Consider the following 27,780-nt stretch of genomic DNA (forward strand, 5'->3'; position numbering starts at 1 on the left):
CTGCAGGCAGCTTGGCCCCATGCCACATAGCATCTGACTCAGCTGTCCACCTCTTTCCCCCATCCCAACAAACAAGGCGGCTCTGGCTCTGAGGCTGAATTAATCAGTAATTCATTATAGCATGGAGTTTGGAGCTGCCAAATAAGAGACTCTTGTAATTGACAGACACACAAACACACACACACACACACACACACACCCTCCCCATCCCTCCCCATCTGAGGTGAAAGCAACCTCATTGCAACAAGAATCTCTTAGTAACACCTTAAGGCTACTGGGCGCCAGGACTCTTCAGCACTATTGACTGCTGATCAGCACGGGCATGCATTGCCCTCCCATTCTGTTAACAGTGATTCCTCCAGGCCTAAGGGAAGGCAGGCGGGCTGGTGAGTGGGTTCTAGCCTCTCCTCTGCCTACCTGGCTGTAGTCTGTCATACAGTTCCCGGGAACAAGGTACCGCCTGGGAGGCTCCTCCCCTGCCTGTTGGCTGCTACCCCAAACCTGACTGAGAACCAGCCCCCTGGGCCCAGAGGTCAGCAGTGTTGACTAAGCCACCACTGCCATGCGCTCTGCTGGAGGGAGCGGGAGGCGTTTAATTTGTTTAATCCTCAGGAAAGGAAAGCAGGCAGGAATCTCTCTGGTGTTATCTTTGCAAAACTACAGTAAACTCTCGCTTGTACTCCTGCCCCTATTTGCCACACCCCATTCTCAGCACAGCAGCCCAAGAAACCTATTTAACTCTAGTCAAGCTATGCGACTTACGTGTTTAAAGCCAACTTTCCATGCCCACTGGGGCTGGCCTCTCCCTCCCTGGAGGCCCCTAGCTCACCGGGCCACCCTCCTGTTTGCTCACTGCGCCGTCGCCAGCACTGACTCCGAGAGCTCCTCGCCTACGCTACAGTGTTCCTGCCTCAGAGTCCTGGGTCCTCCTCTGCCCTCATCCTGGATGCTGAGTCCTCTGACTCCCTCACTAAAGTGGCTCCCATTCAACACACAGGTTGCTCTCTGTAAAATCACTCATAGCAGCTACCTTAATCCAAAATTACCTTGTTTATTTACTTTATCTTCCTCTACCAGATCATAAGTTCAGTGACACCAGGAACCCTGTCCACCTGGTTCACCACCAAATCCTCAGTGCCTAGAACGAGCTTGACGCAGAGGAGGCAGTCTGAGTCCCTGGGGAGTGGACGGGAGCTGAGTGAGTTCCCGCAGGGCAGTCTGGGGGTGGAAAGTTGGCCTGTGGCCACAAAAGAAGTTTCCATAGAAAGTTCCTTGCAGAGAACAGCAGAATGGAACCCAGACTGACTTTTTATGGTTTCATGGAAGGCACAGGCCCGTGCTGGCTCAGACTTTTTAATGAGGAAACCCCTCCTGCCATCCAAGTACTGACAGGCTGGCTGAGCACACACATCTCTACCTCCTCCCTCCAAGACCCAGGACCAGAGTCTGAGGTCACTGTCACTGGGAGACTTCCCATCCAGTCATCTATAATTAAAGTCCTTTCTACCCCTTAGCTCAATGCCTGTGGCAGAAAATGCTTTCATATGATCTCCAAATGGATAGCTGCTTTCCATTTTGTGTTCCTTGAAGTCAGCAATATCTAAAAGTACTAAAGTCAAAATAGTTAAAAGTGCATAAAAACTGAGTCCCTTGGACAATGGCACTGTTCTCAATGTGGTCTGCTGCGTGCATGTTTCTGAAACATGCAGCTATTTCCACCGCAGGGCTCCCAGGACTCTTCAGGGTTGCTGTCTGCCATCTTCATGTTTTGTGCCAGGCCTTAATCTGTAAATAATAAGTTCTCAAACTTCACACACCATTCTCTTGCCTTTTAGTTTGGGAACAGAAATGGCTGTGGGAGGCGGATGCTCAGTCTCCTCAGCCTTGAAAGTCAGGTAATTAGTTGCCCCGAGGTGACTGAGCACAGGGGGCTTGACTCCCAGGGACCAAACTCATAAAATACTGTCACAAAATCAAAATGCTCACATAGCAACCTAGAATCTTGGAGACATTTTTCTATTGCTAGAAGCACTTGGGCCTTCCCTCAAGGGCCCTCTCCATTGTCAAGGTATAACACATGGAAAGCACTCCTACTCCAGAAAAGAAGAAAACAGCGTGTGCACCCTTGCCTCACTGCTGGGCTTGCTGTGTTCCATTCTGACATGACTGTCTTGCAGAGGTCATGGCTGGGGCTTTCCTATGAGGCAGCAGCAGGGGCTCCCCTCCAAGGGGCAGACATTCCCGGTGCTAACATTCTCAACAGAGGCAGGGCATCCGCAGCAAACAGGGTCACAGGAGGCAGGAAAGAGAACTCGGCTGTTTCTGGATATGAAGCCTACACGGGCCCTTGGCACTCCCAAGTGGGAGGGGAAGGTCCTGCCCCTGAGGAGGGCAAGCTGGGTTTAGGCAGGGTTTAGGCTCCAATGCAGACAGCCCACACTGAAGAGCTTCAGACCAGCCAGTTTCTGTGTCAGGTTCCCAAATCCTACAACTGGCAGCCTACCTAAACATGTTCTACTTGGCTGATTTGTTTGGTCAGCCTGATGTTTTAAAAAACAGAGTAACTAGGCAGCTAAGCTATGCTTGAACTCAATACAAAGTTTGTACTTCCTACGTTAAAACTATCCATGTCATCTTTGTTAATTGCCTGGACACTATGGGCATTTGAGTTTTGAGATTCCTGACCATATATATATATATATATATGCACTATAATCAAAGAACTATATTTATATGTATAATACATATGTATTTATATAATATATAAATATATATGTTTGGTCATTCCTCTTCCGAACGGTTCGTAGAGTCTTGCTTGAAAGTTCCAGCCCAGCTCAGCTATATGTGGGAGCTTCCTTGAGATCCTGCAAAAGGGAAACCTGACAAGTTTTCAAGCCCTCATTCAAAAAGACACCTCAGAGAAGTAACCATTCTGAAACACAAGTCAGAAATAATTACACAGGAACTCAAGTGATATAGTAGACAATGTTCTCACCACCACTGTATCATACATGCAGACATGACACTCACATAGCTTGTTTCACAGGGGCCTTCAATAAAAGCCAAGGGTCTAACATTAGGCACACCCACTGCAGACACCTTGACTGTCCCAAGAGACATTCCAGTCACCAGATTAGGCTTGCGTGATGACCAGTTCTCCTCCGATAACACACCACAAACACTCTGCAGTGACTACCTTTCAAGGGTCTGTCCTGCTCACCTGATGCCCCTCCTCTCAGACCTGCCCCTCCCCCATAGGATTTGGCCTCTGCAGCTGCAGAGACTATGCGTTGGTCATGGAGGACTGAGCCAGGAAGAGATGTCAGACCGAAGGTGAACACATTGTTCTGTCCCCTGGCACTGTGAGAGAATGCGAACCATGCTGTGTGGCACAGGGCCATGCAATGGGGTTGCTGGAGGATGGCAGCTATACGCCACTGGGCCCTGAAGCCACAAAGAGAGGGAGAAAGCCAATCCACAGCAGGTGGGGGGGGGGTAAGAGGCTCATGCAGAAGGCAGCAGGGGCAGAGGTGGAGGGAGGGAGAAAAGCAACAGCAGCAGCAGCCGCCGCCCTCCTGCCCCCCAGCTCTGGAAGCCGTGCTGTACCTTTACAGTCTCTGTGTAATTTAAGTCAGCTGGAAGTTTCTGCTACTTGCCACCAAATCAACAGCAGCTAAAACACACTGAAGGCAGAACATTATTATCTGTAACTTTTTATTTTTGTGGGTACATCGTAGTTGCATATATTTATGGGGTACATGAGCTATTTTGATACAGGCACACAATCGCCTCAGGGAAAACCGGGTATCCACCCCCTCAAGCATTTATCCTTTGTGTTACAAACAATCCAATTATACTCTTTTAGTTATCTTTATATGTATAATTAAATTAGCATTGACTGTAGTCACTCTGTTATGCTAACAAATACTAGTTCTTATTCATGCTTTTTAACTTTTTTGTACCCACTGACCATCTCATTTTCTCACAGACCCTCACCTCACTACCCGTCCCAGCCTCTGGTAACCATCATTCTACTATATCGTCATGAGTTTAACTATTTTAATTTTTAGCTCCTACAAATAAGTGAGAACATGCAAAGCTTGTCTTTCCGTGCCTGGCTTATTTCACTTAACATAATGACCTCCAGTTCCATCCATATTGTTGCAAATGACAGGATCGCATTCTTTTTTGCTGGCTGAATAGTACTCCATTGTGTAAAGGCACCACATTTTCTTTATCCATTTATCTGTTGATGGACAGTTAGGCTGCTTCCAAATCTTAGCGATTGTCAAAAGTGCTGGAACCAACATGGGCGTGCAGATATCTCTTCGATATACTGATTTCCTTCCTTTTGGGTATATACCTAGCAGTGGTACTGCTGGATCCTATAGTAGCTCTATTTTTCATTTTTGGAGGAACCTCCAAACTATTCTCTGTAGTGGTTATACTAATTTACATTCCCACCAACAGCGTATGAGGTGTATTAATTTTCAGTTTGGACTTCTATTCTGAGAATGCCTCATTTATAATGACCTTATAATGACAACAGGAACATGTGCTTCCCCCACTCCACTCCTCTTCTGTCCTTCCCCAAGACAAAGTGTTACCCGAGCTCAAAACTGCCATAATTACAACTGCCAGGTCAAGTGGGCATTCTATTGCTAGGAGAACAGGGCTTGCCTACCAAGTTAAAGGCAGGCCACTAAACGACGGAGTCTCGGACTCTGTTCTTGGTCTGTTCTCAGCACCATGACGGGCACTCATAGCTTTAAATAAGATTCGCACTGCCGCCAACTCCCGAAGGTTGACCTCCAACCCAACGTTCTCCCCTGAACTCAGACAACTGCGCATCCAACATCTCCACCTGAATGTTTACTAGGCATCTCAAACGTAACCTGCCCAAAACTGAGCCTGTGCTATTGTCCCACAGACCTGTTCCTCTAAATCTTCCTCATTCTTGACTCCTCTTTCCTGCACACTCCACAGCCCAGTGCTCAGCAAATCCTATCAATGCCACCTTCACAATATATCTAGGATCCTCCACTACCAGCCTAGTCTAAGCCTTCATCCCTTCTTGCCTGGATTATTGCAATAGGCTCCCAACGAGACGCTCCGCCTCCACTGTAGTTCTCCAGATTCTGCTCAACACAGCCTGCAGGATCGTGCAGAAACACAAATCCGATCATGTCACGCCTCACCAAACTCCTGCCAGAGTAAAAGCCAAAATCTAGAGTTCGCCTACAAGGCCCTCCATGTTCTGGGTCTCCATTGTCTCTCTGGCCTCATTCCTACCTTGTTCACTGTACTTTGGTCACAGTGGCTTTCTTGCTGTCTTTGGAATATGGCAAGCCAGCTCCTGCCTTAGGGCCTTTGTCCTTACTGTTCCCTTTACCTAGAACCCTCTTCACCCAATATCCACAGTCCTTTACTAAAATGTTTACTAAGACATTCTCTGGCCACCCCATCTATCTCACCCCAACCCTGACTATCTATCCCCCTTCTCTGCTTCCATTGTTTCCTCCTCCCTGGCACTTTATTACATGATAGCATTCTACACGCTATACATATTTATCTTGTTTGCTGTCATTCAGTCTCATTAGAATATAAGCTCTTTGAGAACAGGAATTGTTGTCCGTTTTGTTCACCATTATATCTCCAACGTGTACAACAGTGCCCTGCACACAACAGACAACATGTATTTATTTATTGAGATGGAATCTTGTTCTGTCACCCAGGCTGGAGTGCAGGGGCACAATCTTGGCTCACTGCAACCTCCACATCTCGGGTTCAAGCGATCCTCCTGCCTCATCCTCCTGAGTTGCTGGGGTTATAAGCATGCACCACCATGCCTGGCTAATTTTTATATTTTTAGTAGAGATGGAGTTTCACCACGTTGGCCAGGCTGGTCTCAAACTCCTAACCTCAAATGATCTGCCCACCTCGGCCTCCCAAACTGCTGACATTACAGGTGTGAGCCACTATGTCTGGCTGGTACATAATTAAATGAATTAAGAGAGTTTTGGCTGGGTATGGTGGCTCACGCCTGTAATCTCAGCACTTTGGGAGGCCGGGACAGGTGGATCACTAGGTCAAGAGATCAAGACCATCCTGGCCAACATAGTAAAACCCTGTCTCTATTAAAAATACAAAAATTAGCTGGGCGTGGTGTTGCGCACCTGTAGTCCCAGCTACTTGGGAGGCTGAGGCAAGAAAATTGCTTGAACCTGGGAGGCGGAGGTTGCAGTGAGCCGAGATCACACCACTGCACGACAGCCTGGCAACAGAGCAAGACTCTGTTTCAAAAAAAAAAAGTTTTAAGAAGAGGAGTGCCATTATCAGACTTATATTTTTAAAAAGATAACTCTCAGTTGGGTTAATAAGTTGAGAATGGACTAGAGCAGAAGCAGGGAGACCAGTTAGGATCTGTGGCAGTAATCCAGGTCCACCATGTACAGTCATGCAGGTTGTATACTGCACAACTCCAGTGAGATGTGAAAACATGTTCCTTAGAAACGTACAAAAAGGCTGCCAGCCCCTGTGAAAACCATGAAAGTGATAAGAATTGGTTAAGTCTGGTTTTATATTGGAGGTGGAGTCCACTACCATTTACCAACAGATTGAGGGCAGGATTATGAAAGAAGGGGTCAAAGGACATTTCCAAGATATTTGGTGTAGGTGTAAAAAATGACAGTAGCGCAAATGATTAAGGAGCCTTTCTATTCACAAGTGCTAACTGCATTTCAAACCCAAGTACACAAGCTGAGCCCCCGAGGCCTCACCTGGCTCCTCCAAACCGTATCTCCAACTAGACTTTTCTCCTCTACTCATTAAACCATTTGCTACACCATCCCTCAACAAGCCCTGTACTTTCCAATTTCCGGGCCTTGCTCATCTGACCAAGTCCCAGCTGGTTCAAATAACTCTCCCAGGCTGCCTTTCCTAATCCCCTAATTCAAAAATCTTTCGCCCAATCTCCTCCCTTCTGTGCCTCTGTAACAGCACCTACCTAGCCAGGGTCGTATTCGAGGGAATTCTGTTTATCAACATTCACAAGCCCCCATCGCTACCACCAATCCCCACGGGGACTGTGAGGACCCGCATGTTGAATCACTCTCTTCTTGCTCATCCGAATACCTACTGTGTGGTCCCTGACAGGAAGCAAAGGCTCTGTAAATGTGTACTGAGTGAATATGAAAGCCTCACAAATTTCAAGGGTCAGCTTCCTTGCCGGCCAGAGATATATACGCCCTGTGCAGAGCCCGGCTCCAACGCCTCTTGTAGAAAGAAGGACATTCACCAGGACATCTGCAGCGTCACAAAGGATCCTGGCAGCGAGAGGCCTGCAGGCGGCCCTCCATAAAGAAATATGTGCTTCTGCAACCCCTCAAAGTAGGAACTGCAGGGTGACTCTGCAGCAGCTGACTACAGGCAGATTTCCAGGCTGGCTGGCTGGGGAAAAAAACCGCGGAGTTCGTCGCTGCGCGCAGCACCAAACCCTTCCCTAGAAGGGCGCAGCCTGGACGCGGCCGCGCGCGGAACGCACGCCCAAGGCGCCTGGGCCGCTCGGGACCGATTCGAGCGCTCACACCCACAGGGTATCTACCAGGCGCGCTCCGGCACGGAAGCAGAGCGCGAGAACGCCCGAGACCGCGGCGCAGCCAATCCCAGAGCCGCGCTCCCCAACGGCCGGCCGGAGGGCGGGGAGCGAGGGGGCGCGGCCAGGGCCGCGCTTCCCATTGGTTGAGGCGGCACCGCCCAGACAAAGCCCCCTAGTCCTCGTGCGGGTGGGCAGCCTGGGCTCCTGCCCTGGCCAGTCCCGTGCCCACCACCACTCTGGCATCCCCAGCCTGCCCCCGCGGCTCCTCCTCCTTCCCAGCCCTGTGGTCTGCCTGCTGTCCAGCAATCTTCCTTCCCCAGGGCGCTGTGGCGCCGAGGGAGCACTCCCCGAACCCCGGGAACAGAGCCTTGCGGAGGACGCGGGAGGAGGAAGAGGAGGAGGGACGCGGACAGGATCCTGAGGTTCGGTAGGGAAGGGGACAGAGCCCAGAGCCCGGGGCTAGAAGGCAGGACACCTGGCTTCAGTCTGGGCTCGGCCTTTGACTACGACGTGACCTTGAGGACGGTTCCTTCCCTTCGTGAGGCCTGGGTCCCCTTCAGTAAGATGCGCCGGCAGGAAACGATGAGTCGTTTCACCTGGGAGCTGCAGGGCCGCGTATTTGACCCAGGGCCGCCTCCTGCCTGGCACATTATTCCGAATAATAAATGCCAGATCATACTGCTGGAGACGCCGACAGAGAAGCCGAGAGGGAGGCGAGTGAGGACACCCTGAGGTCTGGGCGAGATCGGTCCGTCCTACTCTTACCCCGCTGCGGCCCCAGGGCTCGCCCCTTCCCCACCCGTATCCCGGCTTCCGGGCTAAAGGAACACGTGAGGCCGAACCAAACCGAGTAGAGGGCGCCAGGGCATCCCGCCCGAGCTGCGGAGACGCGGACCCCTCCTCTTACCCAAAACCAAATGGGCAGGGGGCTCCGCTGCAGAGGGCTCGCCGAGGCGCTCGCCTTCACCCGGCGCCGCGCAGGTGCCCGCGCTCCTGCGGGGAGAGCCGAGTGGGGTCGCTGCCGCAGGCTCTTTCTGGAAGCCCCTCCACCAGCACTGCTGTGGCCTGCGGCCTCCGCCACCCGGACGCGCCTACACACTAAGCGCGCGGTGGGGCTACGCTGGGCGGGGCCCACGGCGGCGTGGCTGTGGGGGGGCCGCCGAGCCACCTCCTCCGCCCTGGGCGCCGGGCGTGGCCCTCCTCCCGCCCGAGGTGCTAGGCGCCCGGTGCGGCCGTCTCGCCCCTAAGGCGGGCGCCAGATCCCCCGCCGCCTTCTCGCTCCCTGACAGCCGGGCTGGGGCAGGGGTCAGGGAGGTGGAGCCAGGTGCGGAAAGGGTTTCAGCCTCGGGGGCTGAGGCCGGGAGGTGAAGGCGCCGCTCCCCGAAGTGAGGAAAACGCCGGTGAGGAAGAGGCTCTTTCCAGGTCCTGTGCGTGTTGCTGTCTTTAGAGCTCATTAGGGTTGGTTGGTTTTTAAATTTCTTTTGATCAGATGAAATTTATTTAAAGGCCGGGGGCGGGCCGGGCGCCGTGGCTCAAGCCTGTAATCCCAGCACTTTGGGACGCCGAGACGGGCGGATCACAAGGTCAGGAGATCGAGACCATCCTGGCTAATACGGTGAAACCCCGTCTCTACTAAAGAATACAAAAAACTAGCCGGGCGACGAGGCGGGCGCCTGTAGTCCCAGCTACTCGGGAGGCTGAGGCAGGAGAATGGCGTGAACCTGGGAGGCGGAGCTTGCAGTGAGCTGAGATCCGGCCACCGCACTCCAGCCTGGGTGACAGAGCCAGACTCCGTCTCAAAAAAAAAAAAAAAAAAAAAGGCCGGGGGCGGTGGCTCACGCCTGTAATCCCAGCACTTTGGGAGGCCGAGGCAGGTGGATCACTTGAGGTCAGGAGTTCGAGACCAGCCTGGCCAACATGGTGAAACCCCCGTCTCTAGTAAAAATATAAAAATTAGCTGGGCATGGAGGCGCACACCTGTAGTCCCAGCTACTCGGGAGCCTTAGGCAGGAGAATCTCTTGAACCCAGGAGGCGGAGGGTCCAGTGAGCCAAGATTGCGCCATTGCACTCTAGCCTCGGCGACAGAGCGAGACTCCGTCTCACCAAAAAAAAAAAAAAAAAAAAAAAAAATCTGCTCCTCAAGATCTTTAAAAATAATTAAAATAATTTAAGAATAGCAGTTTCCCAGAGTTTTAACAATAGAACAGCGGAGGGCGATCGGCCACAGATAAGGGTTTCCTCCCAACCCCGCCCCACCGCGCCATCGCCCTGCGCCAGCACTCAGTTTCCAGGATAAGAAACAGGCTGAGGAGAGAAGATACCAGGACACATTAGTGGCGGAGCTATGTGAAAGGAAAATAAATCTTGGGGCCCCAAAATCACTAAGCTAAAGGGGAAAGTCAAGCTGGGAACTGCTTGGGGCCAACCTGCTTCCCATTCTATTCAAAGTCACCCTCTGCTCACTGAGATAAATGCATATCTGATTGCCCCCTTTGAAAAGGTTAATCAGAAACTCAAAAGATAGCTACCATTTGTCTCTTATCTACCTATGACCTGGGGGGCCCCTCCCCACTTCTAGTTGTCCCACCTTTCCAGACTGAACCAATGTTCATCTTACATGTGTTGACTGATGTCTTATGTCTTCCTAAAATGTATAAAACCAAGCTGCGCCCTGACCACCTTGGGCACATGTCAGGACCTCCGGAGGCGGTCTCGCTTGCCTGCGTTCTTAACTTTGGGAAAATAAACTTCCTAAATTGACCTGGCTCAGACTTTGGGGGTTCACAGCTATGTTTAGGTAAAGTACAGAGAAGGAATGAATAGAATAAAGAGAATGAATGAAACTCACAAATACAGGAAGATGAAAACAGGAGGAGGGAAGTACTGGCCTGACGAAGATTTAAAGAAAACTGTAGACCGGGTGCATTGGCTTACACCTATAATCCCAGCACTGTGAGAGGCTGAGGCGGGTGGATCACTTGAGGCCAGGAGTTCGAGACCAGCCTGGCCAATGTGGTGAAACCCTATAAGTCGTGGTGGCCTGTAATCCCAGCTACATGGGAGGCTGAGGCAGAAGAATTGCTTGAGCCTGGGAGGCAGAGGTTGCAGTGAGCTGAGATGGTGCCACTGCACTCCAGCCTGGGCAACAGTGGGAGACTGTCTCAAAAAACAAACAAAACTGTTGACTCTGTACGTCCATTCTGTGAGCTTCTGGAGGGCTAAGGCTCTCTTCTTTATCCCCAGCTCCTGGCACATACAGCCTTGAAGACTGGGAGAATCATGAAAGGAGGATGCACTTGGTTTTCTGTACCCATTTCACAGATAGACTCAAGCTTGGATTTGCTCCAGTGACAGTGTTTCAGAACATTAGGCACATAGCACCACAGGGTTAAAAATAAATCACTATACTGAAATTACACCTTGAGGATTATGCTTTTCTAGAAAAGCAGTTAAATGAAGAATTCATTTTTCCCCCAAGAAAAAAAAAAAACAGATCCTGACTCTGAGAATTAAACTGAATTGTAGTCCTATTTGCATAAGAAAGAAAAGGACATTTGGCCTTTCTAAGGTTGTATTACACCTCCAACGTCTGGCCTTACATCTTCCCAGCCCAACTTTGCTGTGACAACCAGCTGTGAACAGGTGTAACCTGAGAGCTCCTTGCCTCAGTTGCACCTGGTATTCCCCTGCGTCTCTGGGACTGCAACCTGGGACCCTTGCAGGAATCCGCTGCCCACTCTGACACATAAGTGAACCTGGAAGTGCAAAGGAACACCTCAAGGGACAAACTTTGACCAAAGGGCAGGCAGGAACTGCTGGAAAAATACTCTGCTCTTCCAGTCTTGCAGTGGGCAATTCTGGGATATGTTCTATGCAGCTCCTAAAATGATAGCATTCGGTTTGCCCATAGTAGTGACCAACTTGATCAACTCACGAATACACCCTTGGATGCCATTCTCTTTCCCTCCTTCCCTATTTAACTCTTCCCAGCCCTCCCCTCCAATTCCTTGGGATTTGATTATGTAGCTTTAAATGACTCCAAACACTTTCACTTTGTTGTGAGAGTGACATTGTTTTACTGTGATTAGAACATGGGGTGAACTCTCCCTGCTCAAGGGAATGATGTATATCACTTCTCATCAGACCCCACATGTGAGATACTGACACCAACCACTGGACTCCAAAACACATAGAAAGCCAAGATTTTGACAGACACTTGGAGAGCTTAGGATGTGGCCAGGCCACTCTCTGGAGGCCTTGGAGCTATTTTTGAAGCCTTGTCTCACAACACTGGCACCACTCTCTAGCATCAAGGGACCTCATGTATCTTCATGAATCTCCATTGTATTAGTCAAGCTGTCCCTCCCGAGAACCTCTCCTAGAAAGGTGTGCCTCAAACTCTGACTGGACTTTGCATCCACAAAAGCCTGCTTTCCATCTTAAGTGGGCGGTTGAACTTGTTTTGTTTTGTTTTTGTTTGTTTGTTTGTTTTGAGATGGAGTCTCACTCTTGTCGCCCAGGCTGGAGTGCAATGACGTGATCTCAGCTCACTGCAACCTCCACCTCCCGGGTTCAAGCGATCCTCCTGCCCCAGCCTCCCGGGTAGCTGGGATTACAGGTGCCTACCACCACGCCCAGCTAATTTTTGTATTTTTAGTAGAGATGGGGTTTCACCATGTTGGCCAGGCTGATCTCGAACTCCTGACCTCAGATGATCCACCCGCCTCGGCCTCCCAAAGTGCTGGGATTACAGGCATGAGCCACCATGCTCAGCCTCAATTGAGCTTTAATAACTGGATTGTAAATGAAATTGGAGCTCACTTGTTATGTGATGAATATACCTTGTCTGTTGAGTGTATCCCTTGTGAGATTTGTTCTCATTATTCTCCCCCATTTTAAGAATTCTGAAAAAGAAAGACCTCTTTGTATGGCAATAAACTGTGTGATTCATGAAATCATACTTTGATCTTCTCTTATTTTAACCATACAAAACTGATTCATTCCCCAAATAAACTACCTGTACACAAGTCCTTGCTCAGGCTCTGCTATTTGGGGGAACCCAGATTAAGCCAATGGTTAACTCAAAAGAGACATCTCAGCTTATCTTTCCCAACCCTGCTAAGGAAGAATTTGTTTGTTTGGTTTGCACTTTTTCTCCTTTATTTCCCAAAGGCCCTGCCCCTTAGGGCATCAGTAGTAAACTCTGACACAGATAGTAGCAAGAGACTCTCAGGAGAAAGGGCCAGCTGAGGAGTTGGGACTGGGTTAAGGGATCAGACAAAGCCATTCTCAGCCCCACCTTCACCCTTTCCCCTCCTTCTACCATTCTGGTTGTTGACTTTGGAACTGGAGAAACATTCAGCTGCGAGGTTGAACACACACAGTCTGTGGAAATCAGGTCACTCCCAACACGGCAGGCACCAAGATTCTGTCTCCCTCCCCCTACTATAAAACCAACTCCTCTCTGTTCAGGTACAAGGCCTCAGACCAGGGTCTTCAGCACTTAGCACACTCCCCGCAACCCAGGGGGGTACTGTTGCAAACTAGCAAGCTAGTTTTGGGAGGGAAACAGTCCTTAGCCCCTGCCTTCAAGGAGGTGTGAAAAGTAAAGTAGAGGTTCCTCTTCAAAGACTTTCCTCCCTGTCTAATTAGGAATAAACAGGAACTTCTCTTAGAAGCAAAATGTATTCAAAGACCTGTGCTGACATTCTTAAATATCTTCTTGCTGTAATGAAGAAATCATATGTTCTTAGCTCCCACAATTTAGCCTAAATATTTGCCCTGGCGTGCTTATATTGGTCCAAGCAAGCATTAGGTCATAGCCTCTTCCTCTTCCTTATTTGAAGGTGTTTTTGCCTTTCTCAGCATTTCATTACTTCCTCCTTCCTTCGTTCTCCTCTGCCTTTGCCTCTTTTGAAAAGTTCTAAGTTACTAGCCAATTGGGACAAATACAGAACGTGAGGTCCCGTTCCAGCCAGGACACAGCAGTAGGGCGGACGCGTTAGGTTATAAATGACCCTGTCTCCTTTGTTCAGTGTACACTCGTGGCAAAACTGCTGGCGAGTGTACCCTTTCTGCAGAAAGTATAAAAATGGCCTTGCTTGCGGGGGCTCACACTGTACTCCCAGCACTTTGGGAGGCCGAGGCGGGCAGATCACGAGGTCAGGAGATCGAGACCATCCTGGCTAACACGGCGAAACCCCATCTCTACTAAAAATACAAAAAAATTAGCCGGGCGTGGTGGTGGTCACCTGTAGTCCCAGCTACTTGGGAGGCTGAGGCAGGAGAATGGTGTGAACCCAGGAGGCAGAGCTTGCAAAGCAGAGATCGTGCCACTGCACTCCAGGCTGGGAGACAGAGCAAGACTCCGTCTCAAAAAAAAAAACAAAAAAAACAAAAAAAAAAACCGCCTTGCTGAGGAAATTAAATTTATGTTCAAGTGCTATTTCTTTATGGTACCAAGGAACAAGCATTTCAAACTGAAGTGTGAACGGAAAATATCTTGGGGCCCCCACATCACTAAGCTAAAGGAGAAAGTCAAGCTGGGACCGACTTAGGGCAACCCAGCCTCCCATCCTATTCAGTCATCCCCCTGCTCACTGAGATAAATGCATATCTGATTGCCTCCTTTGGAGAGGCTAATCAGAAACTCAAAAGAATATAACCATTTGTCTCTCATCTACTTGCGACCTGGAACCCACCTCCCTGTCCCACTTTTGCTTCAAGTTGTCCCACCTTTCTGGGCCAAATCAACGTTCATTTTACATATGTTGATTGATGTCACATGTCTCCCTAAAATGTATGAAACCAAGCTGTGCTCTGACCACCTTGGCACATGTTGTCAGGACCTCCTGAGCCTGTGTCACGGCCACGCATCTTCAACCTTGGCAAAATACACCTTCTAAATTCACTGAGACCTGTCTCAAATTTGGGAGGTTCGCATTTTGGTAACCATGGAGGGATTCTGAGTGGAGATGCCCCTGACCTTTGACAGATCTATTGGTGCATAGCAACATATGCTAACCTTACGGCTCAAACCAATAGGATAATTTGCTGAGGTCTGGGAGCACGCACTCCAGAGAATCCTTGATCTCCCCAAATTTGGTCAAGATCTAGAGTTTATTTTTCTGTACAACTCCCCCCCAACCTTTTTTTTTTTTTTTTTTGGAGTTTTATTTGCTTCCAACAAGGCAGGCAAGATTTCCTCTTTCCAGGATGATAGAAGGCCAGCAACTCCTTTAGGGAGCTTGAGTTCACTCCCAGCAGGGAAGATGAATTCGACTTTTTTCCTGCTTCTAGGATGGCAAAAAGCAGTCCTCAGCCTGAGACCCATCCCTAGGCAAGTAGCTGAACTGGGGTTTTGTCTTGGGTCAAGTGTACCAACCAGCTGGTCTGAATTTCTCCTCACCATGAGAGTGCTCAGTGATCATATTGTTGGGGTTTTGTTGTCGTTGTTTGTTCTGGTCTCTCTCCCATCAGATTTGACCAACTCTAACAGACTTGGTCCAGTCTGAGTGAGAATTCCAAATTATGGGTAACAAAACCTCTCTAATCTGGCTGAAATTTCTCGCAGCTAAAGAAAACAAAAAACAAAACAACAACAACAACAAAACATGCACCTGGTTTCTGTGTTTGCTCCCTAACTTAAAAACAACTCTTTCTTTCATTTACTTTTCTTCCCCCATACCTCCTTCCGCCTTTGCCATCTGCAGTACCAAAAACATCTAGAGAAGGTTTCTAATGACTTGAACCCCTTTAAAGAATTCAGAACAAAGGGGCCACTCACCCCTTTGGGAGTGTTCTGTTTTCTTTGTGAAGTTTCAAGAGTCATGGGCAGATTCTTCTTAGGTTTTAAGCTCTATTTTCCTGTATTGCATGACCTGACCTCTTTGGCTCTGGGGGAACCAGACATGACTTTGCTCTGTGAGAGAATTTGACCTTGGAGCATATCACGGCAGACGAGAACTACAAAGTTATGGGTGGCTGAGCACAGTTTACAGGAAGTGGTCTTGGCTGGTTTCTTTTCTTTTCTCTCCTAGGAAATTGTTGTTTAAGGATCCTAATTGTAGTTCGGAGACACATTCTAAAGGGTCTTCTCTATTGCTTTTTCTCCCAAAATTAATATCAGTTCGGTTTGTCTGTGCACATTTGTGTGAGGAACTGAACTGTTGTTTTCCTAGGCAAAGGAGAAACTAAGTTTTCTCAGTTCCAAAGAGAAAGGACATTTACTCTTCCCAGCGAAAGGCACCCCTGGGTGACCAGGGTCCGGAGTGTCTGGGGAGTTGACCCCCTGCAACATGCAGTGGCCCTGCAGGGAAATCCCCAACAAAAATTAATTTTAAAAATAGGTCATCTAGGAAACGCATATAAGGGCTGATCACCTGGCATTTTGAGCCCTCTCGGAGGTCATAGACCTCTGAAGAGAGAAACTGAGATGTATAAGAGGCTGGAAACAACTCAGTGATGACACACTGTGGAGTCCTGCCCACAAGCAGCTCACATCGATCCACCACACAAAAACCCTAGGCCACAGCGCACTTCTTCTTTTTAAGAAAAAAAAGAAGTGGGAAATGCATCATCTGAGAATGAGGAGAAAACAAGGAGAATGACCCCCTTTAGAGCACCTTATTGGTTTTATGGCACCTCTATTTGCCAGAGTAAAATGGAAGTAATACAGTCTTTGTGCAAATGTACATTAAGGAAAAAGCCCTGAGGTCAACCTGCGAATTCTAGAGTTCTTAGTCCCTTTTTCTCTATTTTCCTTTCTGCCTGCTTTAAATCTGCTGTTATTTTTCTACTGAGATAAAACCACTGTTTGGATCTAACAGTTTTTTGGGTTTTTCTTGCAAGTTGGCAAATTTGTATTTATCTCATGGCTAAAGTACTGGAGTAAAAGTTATAGAATCTGTGTGTGTTTGTGTGTATGTACATGTACGTGTATATATATTTGGAGGCCTTTATAATAGATGTCTCTAATTTTACGTTCAATTGTTAATTAAATTCATTTTAATTTCCCTCTAGCTCACCAGACTTTCACTTTGTACTTTATGATGTAAATTTTGCTGTCTGACTTTTATCTGGTTGTTTCCTTTAATATGCAAATTTAAGGCTATTTAGCTGATAACTACCTAGGGTAAGGTAGAAAAAAAAAAGCAGGGGGAAAAAAGGAGGTCTTTATGAACCTATAAGATATATTTCAGGTGGGCGGAGTGGCTCATGCCTGTAATCCCAGCACTTTGGGAGTTTGAAGCAGGCAGATCGCCTGAGGTCAGGAGTTGGGGACCAGTCTGGCCAACATGGTGAAACCCTGTCTCTACTAAAAATACAGAAACTAGCCAGCTGTGGTGGCACATGCCTGTAATCCCAGCTACTGAGGAGGCTGAGGCAAGAGAATCGCTTGAACCTGCGAGATGCAGGTTGCAGTGAGCTAAGATTGCTCCACTGCACTCCAGCCTGGGTGACAGAGTGAGATTCTGTCTCAAAAAAAAGTACTTCTATTGGCATGCCTAATAGGTGTATATATTTATGCGTTGTGTACACAATATTTCACACAATATTTTATATGTTTCAAAAACATATAAAAGAGCTCTAATTAATTGGCTTAAAAATAAAATAAAAGCACTTAAATCAAATATATATTTTAAAAAAGACTAGTCAAATGCTTTTTCTTTTTCTTTTTCCTTTTTTTTTTTGAGATGGAGTCTCGATTTGTCACCCAGGCTGGAGTGCAGTGGCATGATCTCGGCTCACTGCAAGCTCTGCCTCCTGGGTTCACGCCATTCTCCTGCCTCAGCCTCCCTAGTAGCTGGGACTACAGGCGCCCACCACCACACGTGGCGAATTTTTTTGTATGGTTAGTAGAGACAGGGTTTCACTGTGTTAGCCAGGATGGTCTCGATCTCCTGACCTCGTGATCTGCCCGCCTTGGCCTCCCAAAGTGCTGGAATTACAGGCGTGAGCCACTGTGCCCAGCCGTCAAATGTTTTTTCAAGTTCATGTGACTTCAGTAAAATCTTTAATAAATAAGCTGGCTTTAAAATTATTGGTAAAATAATATTAGAAATGTCTTAAGAATTTGCCAGCATACATTTTTGTTTGCATTTACTAATCAAGCAATTTCATACCTATCCCTGCCGAATACTATAAGGTGTCAAAATTTGGCATAGGTGTTACAAAACTATAAACCTAGCCCAAAATGGAATGATCTTTGCTTGTGTAATCTTTAATAAATAAGACATTGATACTGGTTTAATAAAAATAGCTACATCTTAAGTTTAGTAAGATTACTATAACTTGGCCAGGCATGGTGGCTCATGCCTGTAATCTCAGCACTTTGGGAGGCCGAGACGAGCGGGTCACGAGGTCAGGAGATCGAGACCATCCTGGCTAACATGGTGAAACTCCGTCTCTACTAAAAATACAAAAAATTAGCTGGGTGTATTGGCGGGCACCTGTAGTCCCAGCTACTCAGGAGGCTGGCATGAACCCGGGAGGTGGAGCTTGCAGTGAGCCAAGATGGTACCACTGCACTCCATCCTGGGCGACAGAGTGAGACTCCATCTCAAAAAAAAAAAAAAAAGATTACTAACCATAACTTCTAATCTTGTGGCTTTAGGCAGTCTAGTCCACAGGGAGTAAGGTTTTTTATAGTCTTTGTTTCCAAACTAAACTATAGACTAAGTTCTTCCCAAAGTTAGTTTAGTCTATGCCCAGGAATGAACAAAGAGAATTTGGAGGTTTAAAGCAAGATGGAGTCAGTTAGGTCAAATCTTTTTCACTGTCTCTGTTATAATTTTGCAATGATGTTTCCATAACTTTAAATGATGACTATCACAGTTTTCATAAATAATCTAAAACAATTAAAATAAAATAATTAGGTGAATGTAATAGGATAAATAATTGTAGACAAACTCATCATAATTTAGAATCTAAAGTTATATTAAATTAAGTAACAGATATTTCATTATATGGGTATTTTTCAATAAAAATATATTTGTAGGAAAACATTCTTTAAGAAAAAGTGTGTCATTTTTAAAAACATGAACAGTTTTTGTCTAATTCAAAGCTTATTTAAAGGTCATGTATAAAACAAGGTAAAAGGAACCAGGAAATAAAAGAGATATAGAGAAAGTTATGGCTGGGAGCAGTGGCTCACACTTGTAATCCCAGCACTTGGGAGGCTGAGGCAGGCAGATCACTTGAGGTCATGAGTTTGAGACCAGCCGGGTCAACATGGTAAAATCCCATCTCTACTAAAAATACAAAAATTAGCCAGGCGTGCTGGTGGGCACCTGTAATCACAGCTACTTGGAAAGCTGAGGCAGGAGAATTGCTTGAACCCAGGAGGCGGAGATTGCAGTGAGCTGAGATCTTGCCACTGCACTCTAGCCTGGGCAACAGCAAGACTTCTTCTCAAAAAAAAAAGAAAAGACAGTTATAAAAATAAAGAAGTTTGTTTTGGAAAGAAAGCTTAAAGAGAAATAATTTCATATAAGAAAGAATCTTATATGCTAAATTTAGTCCTAGAGTAAAATGACTGGTTGTTTAAGAAAGAGGGATGGATGTTCAAGACAAACCAGAAAGTCCAAGCATGTCATGAACAGTCTGTGTAAGTCACAATAAGAGGATTTATTTTTTAAAAATCTTGTATGTGATCAAGTTGTCATATTATTATTAAGTTTTGGTTTGCTTAGAGAAAAAACTGAGATTAAAATTCTTTTAAGTTAAGGTTATTACACCCATATATATCTCTGTATAAGCTTTTAAAGTACTTGTGACATTTAATTACTGGGCTTTAACTCCTGAGTGTAAAAATGATACCAAGTCCTGCTAAATTTTAAACACTGACAGCAATTAAAGTCCCATCTTTAGTCTCGGTAGAAGATGCCAATCAAAATAAACTGCATTTCTGAAACATGGGGCCAAAAATTCAAGTTATTCAACTTCTCTAGGCCCAAGGAGTATCTTAGGAAAGGTGGGCATGTGAGACTGTAAGGGCCAATGATGAGAGATAAAATAAGTTCAGTTTCTCTATAAATTAATCATTAATGTCAAAGGCACACTGATGCAACACCACATATGAGCTCATATCAAATTTAAAAGGTTTTTATGAAGCATTAACCAACTCCTAAGTAAAGGTTATAAATGTTATGAAAGGTTTATAGAAGTTATAACTTATGGCCAAGATTAAAATTTTATGGATGGTTTATAAAATTTTAGAAAATAAATTTAATTGGCTTCCTGCTGTGTTTTGTGTTTTTGTTTTTGTTTTTTGTTTGTTTGTTTTTGTTTTTTTTTAGACAGAGTTTCGCTCTTGTTGCCCAGGCTAGGGTGCAATGGCACGATCTCCACTCACCGCACCCTCCGCCTCCCAGGTTCAAGTGATTCTCCTGCCTCAGCCTCCCGAGTAGCTGGGATTACAGGCATGCGCCACCATGCCTGGCTAATTTCGTATTTTTAGTAGAGATGGGGTTTCTCCATGTTAGTCAGGCTGATCTCAAACTCCCAACCCCAGGTGACCAACCTGCCTCGGCCTCCCAAAGTGCTGGGATTACAGCCATAAGCCACCACCCCCAGCCAGCTTCCTGCTGTTTTTACTAGGGCTTATTGTTTGGAAAATTAACTCTCTTCCCTCAAAGAGAAGGTTTTTGCCTTTTAAAAAAATCCTTGAGTTATCACTTTGGTCAAATGAATGACTTATTTTACAATAACCTGTGATGTCACGTGTTTTAAACCTTTGATATTTGTAACCTTTACAAAATCAAATTATAAATTACATCTTTTTCTGATCAAATTAATCCTTTAAGATATTAGGTTTCCTAACGTCCAAAATGACATAATTTGGCTTATTTGGTATAAAAACTATACAGGAAACTTTGTCAAATATGAAATGGAGTTTGGCTTTCTTTGGGCTGTATTTTCATAAATATGTTATTGGTACGTGTTCCAAAATCAGGAGAACTCCTATAATTTTGATATGACTTAGTGTACATTATCAGTAATAATTATAATTGTTATGTTAAATTATTGTTGCCACAGAGATAGTAAGTTTCTTTGTCAGTTTTGTCTTTGACTGTGGCTGCCCTAAATCCTTTTGTCATCCACAAACAGTTGTCTTGTTTTGGTCCTCCTTAGAAAGTGGTTTTATAATCAACTATAGAACTCTAACAGGTGTTCCTAGATGCAGATTTCTGATAACTTTGGAGACTGGAACATTACAATAGAGAAAAAAACTTTCAGGACTCTCATGGAGAACTGAAATGTTCATGAATATCAAAACAAAAGTTAACTGCATGAGCCGAACTAATAAAAGACTAAAGTAATCTTTTTAACTTTTTGCTTAAAATGTTGCTGATCCTTTGTTTTGTTTCTCAGAAAGAAGACATCTTTTAAGCTATTTACAGCTTTTAACAATTGAGTAAAGTATACTCCTATGAACAAAATTTAGAGCATATTTGTTTCTGTCTACATGCTTTCTCCAAAATTTGGGAACTGTGTGTGAGTATTCTTAACTTATGCCAATACAGTTATTTGCATAAGTGCAATAAGAATCTGTTTTCATTTGTAACAGGACACAGTTGGAGAAACTGGTTATTTTACTAAGGTTTTGACTGGAATGGTGTGCTTTCCTTTAAGGATTCAAACTTGACTTATGCAGCCAATAAAAGCCCATTGGATACACTGCTCTGATACCTTTGTCTACACAGCCACTGTACAGGGTTCCTGACGTCTGGTAAGTAAAGAATGTCACTTTCTGACAGGCCCAGGAACCCCAAGTTTATCTTGGAACCTCAAGAGGAAAGGATCATTTGACTTATAGGTACTTGATGGCACAAATCCATAGCTGGGCTTGGCTTTAAAAAAATGTCTTATCTGAGATTCCTTCTATGGAACAAAGTTCCATCAAAGCCAATTTAAAAGCCTATGTTAAAAAATAATTATTCTTGGCCGGGCGCGGTGGCTCAAGCCTGTAATCCCAGCACTTTGGGAGGCTGAGACGGGCGGATCACGAGGTCAGGAGATCGAGACCATCCTGGCTAACACGGTGAAACCCCGTCTCTACTAAAAAAAATACAAAAAACTAGCCGGGTGACGTGGCGGCGCCTGTAGTCCCAGCTACCCGGGAGGCTGAGACAGGAGAATGGCGTGAACCCGGGAGGCGGAGCTTGCAGTGAGCTGAGATCCGGCCATAGCACTCCAGCCTGGGTGACAGAGCGAGACTCCGTCTCAAAAAAAAAAAAAAAAAAAAAAAAAAAAAAAAAAAAAAAAATTATTCTTGCTGCACTGTATACAAATAATTAGGCCAAGTATAATAAAGCAAACCAGCCCTACCATGATTTTTCTTTCGTATAAAAATGGGAAACTGGAGAGAGAAACATTATGATTCAAAACTATAGTACAGCAGTTGTTAGATTCTAGTCTTCCTAATGTTTCTTGATTTTTATTATTTTTTACAGTTTGAACTGAATTCTAATTTTTCTTGGCTCCAAGTCTTCAAAGTAATTTTTGTCACTTTGTTTTAATTTTTTTTCTTCTTTTTTTCCCCATTTTTCCTAATTTGGAGTCACTAAAAACTGACCTGTGCTTTCATAAAGCCCCAAAAATTGAAGCTAGACAACTTCAGAAGAAAATAACAGTAACCTTATTTACATACATTTGCCACTTTCATACCTGCCTACTGATGTATAAAACTTCAGAGTAATGTGGCTTATAACAATTTTCCAGGATTGTTTTTTCATTCGTTGTTGTTTTTCTACCTTCCTCCCCCTATTTTCTCTTCATACAACAAGAGACTTCACCACCTTCTACATATGAGCTTTCCTAATAACTTGGGACCTACCTATCTAGGAATAAACCATCCTAGCCATGAGACACCAGATGAAACCTGGGACGAGAGACTCATTTTCTCCTAAAATGCTTTCTCCAAAAGATTTTTAAAAAGAAAAGGAGGGAAATGTGAAAGGAACATAAATCTTGGGGCCCCCAAAATCACTAAGCTAAGGGAAAAGTCAAGCTGGGAACTGCTTAGGGCTAACCTGCCTCCCATTCTATTCAAAGTCATCCCTCTGCTCACTGAGAAAAATGCATATCAAATTGCCTCCTTTGGAAAGGCTAATCAGAAACTCAAAACAGTGCAATTGTTTGTCTCTCATCTACCTGTGACCTGGAAGCTCCCTCCCTGTCCTGCTTTTAACTCCAGTTGTCCCACTTTTCTAGGCCAAACCAGTGTTCATTTTACATATGTTGATTGATGTCTCATGTCTCCCTAAAATGTATAAAATCAAACTGTGCTCTGACCACCTTGGTTACATGTCGTCAGGACCTCCTGAGGCTGTGTTACAGGTGCACATCCTCAACCTTTGCAAAATAAACTTTCTAAATTAACTGAGAGACCTGTCTGAGATTTGGGGGGTTCATGGAGGGAAATGAGGCATGTATGTAAGCTAAATGAATAATTAGAAGTCCTGTAAGTCTTCTAAAAGAGGGACAAATAAGTGTCATCGGAGTTCTAATAAGAGTTTAGGATAGGCTTTGTAGAAGAGGTAGTATCCTGAAAGATTCTCAGTCAGAATGATATACCCTAAAAGAGGCCCTTGACCTGAGAGACCATGGTGTTCTCTCCTGTCTGTTTGCCTCCTAGCTCACACTCTCCTCCAATACCAGCTGAATTTAATCATTCCTAGCCCTTCCCTTGCTGGATCTGGCCCTGCCCAGGGTCTGAACGCCCCTGGTCTTCTCTGCCCTCAGTATTAAGTGCTCAGTGTTAAGTGTTAATTCCTGCCCTTAGGTCGCCACCTCCAAGTCCTCACAGAGCCAGTGTGCAACCTGCTTTGCTGAGTTCTGCTAGGGGATAGAGAATAAAAACTGTCTACTGCCCCAAACCCCACAATCTTCTGTTTGTTTTGATGCAATTGAATGTTATTAAAGTTTTGTGGGTTCTTTTTTTTTTTTTGCTAGAAATCACACCCTTAATCTGCAGAATTTTAGAGGTATTGAGTAGCTTTTTCTACAATTGACAGCAAAGGAAAGAAGCACAGTATATTATTCTGTGCTGCTTCTAAAACAAAGCTGTGGTGCTCAGAATCTAGTGTGTTGAAAAGAGCCTTTGACAACTGATCTTAACGTGACTATAATATTGAATTCTGTGGATTAATGAGAACTGGAGGAGCTGCCTTTTCCTTGCAGTGAATGAGCAAGTAAAACAAGTGCTTGACCTCAAGGGGAAAAGATGGGGAGCATGAGGCATCCCCACCCACTTTCTATCTCTTAACTCTTACGTATTCGTTAAGATGAGTGTTTGTTTAAGCACAAGCATTTTGTGCATAGGAATGGGTTGTCTGTAAATTTAAGCAATGTTCTTTTGAGGTAATTGGGATCTTGGAAGAGGGAACAATATAAGGATATTTGATTTAAAAAAAAACACCTGTGCCCATCCTACCCTAAGCTCCAGCAACCCATACAATTTATTCATTCATTCAGTTTGCACTGAGTCCTTATGATGTCCCAGTGATTGTGCTATATTCTTAGAATGGAATCATAAATCATAAAGCAGGCTCCCTGTTTGCAATAATACTACAATTTAGCAATAAATGGTTGATTTCTATGTACCAGCCACTGTGCCAAGTGCCCTCTATGCATCATTTCACTTACTTTTGCAGCAATTCTAAAAGTAGCCTAAGATTATTCCCATTTGCAACTGAAAACATTGACAGTTAGCAGGTTCAAATAACTTGCCCACAACAATACAACCAGGAAGTGGCAAAGACAGATCCCACCCAAGTCTGTCCTACTCCAAATGCTTTGCTTTAAGCACACCACCAATTGTCCTGAGGTTCTTTCTTTGAAGAAAGGGATTTTTAAAATCCCAGTTTCTGTGGGATTTTAAATCTATTTCAAATCTATTTGGAGTACAGATTTTTTCTTTCTTTTTCTAGAGTTACAGGAACTCAGCATGTAGTACAGAATTTTTTATAATCAGCTGGGCATCATTCATGTGGATAATCCAACAGAAACGAATTGCTTTGTTACACAAATTTCATTCAGTGAGTACAATACAGATGACAATTTCTGATGTCTTCAATGAGGAAAAGTTATAGGTTCTAATTGATTATATTGATATGTTTTGGCTATGTCCCTACCCAAATCTTATCTTGAATTATAGCTCCCATAATTCACATGTGTTGTGGGAGGGACCTGGTGGGAGAAAATTGAATCATGGGGGTAATTTCCCCCATACTTTTCTCATGGTATTGAATAAGTCTCACAAGATCTGATGGTTTTACAAGGGGAAACTCCTTTTGCTTGGCTTTCATCCTCTCTCATGTCTGCCACCATGTAAGATGTGCCTTTTGCATTCCACCATGATTGTGAGGCCTCCCCAGTCATGTGGAACTGTGAGTCTATTAAGCCTCTTTTTCTTTATAAATTACTCAGTCTTGGGTATGTCTTTATCAGCAGCAAGAAAACGGACTAACACAGTAAATTGGTACCAGTAGAGTGGGGCACTGTTGTCAGGGTACCTGAAAATGTGGAAGCGACTTTGGAACTGGGTAACAGGCAGAAGTTGGGACAGTTTAGAGGGCTCAGAAGAGACAGGAAAATGTGAGAAAGTTTGGAACTTCCTAGAGATCTGTTAAATGGCTTTGACCAAAATTCTGATAATGATATGGACAATGAAATCCAGGTTGAGGTGTTCTCAGATAGAGATGAGGAACTTGGGAACTGGAATAAAGCTGGCTCTTACTATATTTTAGCAAAGAGACTGGCAGAATTTTGCCCCTGCCCTAGAGATTTGTGGAACTTTGAACTTGAGAGAGATGGTTTAGGATATCTGGCGGAAGAAATTTCTAAGCAGCAAAGCATTCAAGATGTGACTTGGGTGCTGTTAAAAGCATTCAGTTTTAAAAGGGAAATGGAACATAAAAGTTTGGATAATTTGCAGCCTGATGCAATAGAAAAGAAAAATGCATTTTCTGAGGAGAAATTCAAGCTGGCTGCAGAAATTTGCATAAGTAATGAGGAGCCAAATCACCAAGATGATAGGGAAAATGTCTCCAGGGCATGTCAAAGACCTTTGTGGCAGCCCCCTCCCATCATAGGCCTGTAGGCCTAGACGGAAAAAATGGTTTCGTGGGCTGGGCCCAGGGGCCCCCTGCTGTGTGACTTGGCACCCTACATCCCAGCTGCTCTAGCCATGGCTAAAAGGGGCCAAAGTACAGCTCAGGGTGTTGCTTCAGAGAGTGCAAACCCTAAGCCTTGGCAGCTTCCATGTGGTGTTGTGCCTGCGGGTGCACAGAAGTGAAGAACTGAGGATTGGGAACCTCCACCTAGATTGCAGAGGATGTATGGAAATAACTGGATGTCCAGGCAGAAGTTTATTGCAGGGGTGGGGCCCTCACAGAGAACCTCTGCTAGGGCAGTGAAGAAGGGAAATGTGGGGTTGAAGCCCCCACACAGAGTCCCCAGTAGGGCACTGCCTAGTGCAGCTGTGAGAGGAGGGCCACCATCCTCCAGCCCCCAGAATGGTAGGTCCACTGACAGCTTGCACCATGTGCCTGGAAAAATTGCAGACACTCAATGCCAGCCCATGAAAGCAGCCAGGAGGGAGGGTGTACCCTGCAATGCCACAGGGGCGGAGCTGCCCAACACCATAGGAACCCACCTCTTGCATCAGCATGACCTGGATGTGAGACATGAGGTCAAAGGAGCTTCAAGATTTGGCTGCCCTGCGAGATTTTGGACTTTCATGGAACCTTTAGCCCCTTCACTTTGGCCCATTTCTGCCATTTGAAATGGGTATATTTATCCAATGCCTGTACCCCCATTGTATCTAGGAAGTAACTAACTTGCTTTTTGTTTTATAAGCTCATAGGCAGAAGAAACTTGCCTTGCCTTGGGTAAGACTTTGTGCTATGGACTTTTGAGTTAATGCCAAAATGAGTTAAGACTTTGGGGAACTGTTGGAAAGGCATGATTGGTTTTGAAATGTGAGGACGCGAGATTTGGAAGGGGCCAGTAGTGGAATAATATGTTTTGACTGTGTCCCCACCCAAATCTCATCTTGAATTGTAGTTCCCATTACTTCCCATGTGATGTGGGAGGGACCCAGTGGAAGATAATTGAATTGTGGAGGTGGTTCCCCCCATAGTTTTCACATGCTAGTGAATAAATCTCATGAGATCTAATGGTTTTATAAGGGGAAACCCCTTTCACTTGGCTTTCATTCTCTCTTTTGCTTGCCACCATATACAATGTGCCTTTTGCCTTCCACCATAATTGTGAGGCCTCTCCAGTCATGTGCAACTGTGAGTCCATTAAACCTCTTTTTCTTTATAAATTACTAATTCCTGGGTATGTCTTTATCAGCAATAAGAAAATGGACTAATACACATATAAACTTTGAATGATGGCCAAGCATAGCAGCTCATGCCTGTAATCTCAACACTTTGAAAGGACAAGATGGGAGGATCACTTGAGCCCAGGAGTTCAAGACCAGCCTGGGCAAAACAGCGAGACCTTGTTTCTGCAAAAAGTTTAAAAATTAGCCAGGCAACATTGTGGCAGGCCAGGTCTCCATAATGGCTGAACAGGTAGGCCTCCATAACAACTGTTTCCACACTGACTGAGTGCTGAAGTTAAGTGTTAAAAGCTGATAGAGTCAGTGCCCTATACAAAGGCTTGCATGTAACAATAGCCCACCAAGAGTTTTGCCTAGGCCTTTCCCGGGCCTTGAAGCATGACAAAATAGTGAAGGAATTCTTAACAGGAACCATTTAAGATTAAACAAGTTTTATTGTGGATCTTAAGGACCTCCCCAGACCTTCATAAGCAAGCTTTACTGGGGACTAAAAGAACTCTCCAAAACTCTGTGATTTAGCAGGACACAAGATAAGGGTAATCGCCCCAGCCCCTAGACCCATTTAGATGAAGTGAATTTACTAAGGCTCCAAAGGAAGGCCTTCAGGACTCAGATCTTAGTTAGATTAGAAGAAGTTAATCACTTACGTCTTTAGATGAACGCACACGTACACATAGACATATAGCTTAGAAGGTATATAAGCTCTGGAAAACTTTGTAATTTTGAATTGTTGTGGCAATATTTCCCAGACCTTCTCCCTGGACCCAGTTACAACAATAAACTCCCTTCTTTCCCAGTTCATCTGCATCTCATTACTGGGCTGCA

The 27,780-nt window shown here is 45.3% G+C and overlaps 1 protein-coding gene and 1 pseudogene across 4 annotated transcripts in view; one reads left to right on the forward strand and one right to left on the reverse strand.

Annotated features, from left to right (window-relative positions):
• The window catches only part of BDH1 (3-hydroxybutyrate dehydrogenase 1), a 43,674-nt gene extending 35,024 nt beyond the window's left edge, over positions 1 to 8,650 (reverse strand). For 2 of the 4 annotated variants that reach the window (XM_030936989.1, XM_030936980.1), the window contains exon 1: positions 8,505 to 8,643. The gene's annotated coding sequence lies outside the window, so the exon portion shown is untranslated. Of the gene's footprint in view, positions 1 to 1,046; positions 1,066 to 8,504 lie in introns of those variants that run through there. The other 2 variants (XM_030936988.1, XM_030936984.1) reach the window with 2 other exon arrangements.
• LOC115899255 lies at positions 7,758 to 9,222 on the forward strand (annotated as a pseudogene).
• Positions 9,223 to 27,780: the final 18,558 nt, after the last annotated feature.

The sequence above is a fragment of the Rhinopithecus roxellana genome, chromosome 1, assembly GCF_007565055.1.
Source record: "Rhinopithecus roxellana isolate Shanxi Qingling chromosome 1, ASM756505v1, whole genome shotgun sequence".
Lineage (NCBI taxonomy): Eukaryota > Metazoa > Chordata > Mammalia > Primates > Cercopithecidae > Rhinopithecus > Rhinopithecus roxellana.